Consider the following 2,115-nt stretch of genomic DNA (forward strand, 5'->3'; position numbering starts at 1 on the left):
GTTTTATCTCTTTTCATATTCTTATTACATATCTTCTCTATCTCCCCTTCTTCTTTATCTCTTTATTTCTTCTTCTATCTCTCTTGTGTCCTATCTGTCTTGTCCCACCCCCCCCCACACCCCCCCCCCCCCCACCCCGCCCCCCCATCTTTCTTCTTTTTTCTCTCTTCTTTCTCTCTCTTCTCTTTCCCTTTTCTATTTTTCTTGTTCTTCTCTTCCCTCTCTCTCTCTCTTCTTTTTATCTCTCTTTTTTTTTTGTCTCCTTTTTCTTTTCTTTCTCTTCTTTCTTTGTGTCTTCTTTCTCTTCTCTATTCTCTTATCTTCTCTTTCTCCTTTTTCTCTCTCTCTTTTTCTCTCGTTTTTTCTGTCTCTCTCCTTTTTGTTAAATTTTTGGCCCCTTTCTATTTCGTTCTTATATATTTTTTTTTTTTTTTTTTATCTTATTTTTTGGGTTTTTTTTTTACTTTTTTTTTTTTTTTTTTTTTTTTTTTTTTAAATTTTTTTTGTTTTGTGGTTTATTTATTTTTTTGATAAATTTTACAACATATACTTTTTTGTCCATTTGTTAAATTTTTGTAATATTCAATAATTTTGTCCATAAGTTAAAATTTGTTTTTTTTTTATATTTTTTTTTTGTTATATTTTTTTTATTTTGTTTTTGTTTTTTGTTTTTTATTTTTTTCTTTTTTTATATTTTAATTGTGTCTATTTTTTTATTACTATTTTTTTTTTTTTTTTTGTGGTATAATATTTAAATAATATATTATATATTTTTTTTTTATAAAAAATTGCATATATACAACCCCAAATTTAAAATTTAAAAAATTTTTAATATATTATAAATAATAATTATTTATATATTGTGTTAGTATAATAATATATAATATATATAAAATATAATATAAAATATATAACTATTATTAGTAAATATAATATTATATTATATATATATAATATATATTATATATATATATAATTGTGTGTTTTAATATATTTTTTTTGGTGTTTTTTTGTTTTTTTTATATATATTATTCTTAAAAATTTGTGAAATATATAGTGTGTGCATATATATATTGTGTGTATATATATATACATATATACTATTGGTATATTTAAAACCCATGGTATCGAAAAGATAAAGGATATGCGGGGGGGGGGGTGTTTGCCCCCCCAAACCCAGCAAGTAAGGTGGGCTGTGGTCCTGCTGGGAGGGCAAATGTCGGGGCGCGGGATTGGAAAAAAGTTATGTCCTGCCTGGCCCATTGGCAGTCTTTCCCATTCCCTCTGACTTGTGGGGGGTTGGTCATCCCTTTTGGAAAGGGAAAGGGGATCTTTGAGATTGTAGAACACCATGGTTTACAGCTCAGTACCAGGGGAAAGGGTTCTCACCCCTTCTTTTGAAAGAAATCCCCAACCACCTACTGAGGATCAGAGCCAGACAGTCTGGGTTTACTCTGGCAAGTCCCCAAAGACCAATTTCTAGCGCTTTGAGTAAATTTTGGGAAAAACCGTCGTGAGTTTGGTCGTGGATTGCTTTCAACCTACATGACCTCATGAGAGTGTTTGACTTTGGGGCGTGGGAATCGCTATGGGAGATCTGGGACTCAGGTAATTTCAAAAAGATTTTGGGTTATAGCAAAACCTTTATATGGTACTAAAATGCTGTAAAAATGTGGTGGGGTATGTCAAACTTCTTCCCCGTTAATTCAGGGGTGAGGCAAGGGTGTGTCTTGCACCAACCTTTTTAAACCCCTGTATGGGGCTGGATAAGGGCAGAGCTCTAGCCCAAAATCAGTTTGGGGCATACGGGCAATGTAAGGGCTCAGACCTTGATTTGCCCTTCTACTGAGTCCTTGGAGTCACTGGTGGTGGCTCTTGATGCATTTAGCAATGAGGCAAAACCCCTAGGCCTAGAGGTCGGATTTTTGGGGCCCGTTAGTGGAACCCGTTCAGGTTTATTTTGCGGGGAGGAGTTGAAATTACAGAAAGTTTTTCCTTTTTTCCCTACCTTTTGGGGGAGTGGAGGTTCCCCAGAATCCCTCCGGGTTTTGTCAGACCAAAAGGGAAAAAGTTTCCCGGAGACCGGAGGTTTTTGGCCACCCGGGGGGCCCTTTT

The sequence above is a fragment of the Penaeus monodon genome, chromosome 18 (genome assembly GCF_015228065.2).
Source record: "Penaeus monodon isolate SGIC_2016 chromosome 18, NSTDA_Pmon_1, whole genome shotgun sequence".
Lineage (NCBI taxonomy): Eukaryota > Metazoa > Arthropoda > Malacostraca > Decapoda > Penaeidae > Penaeus > Penaeus monodon.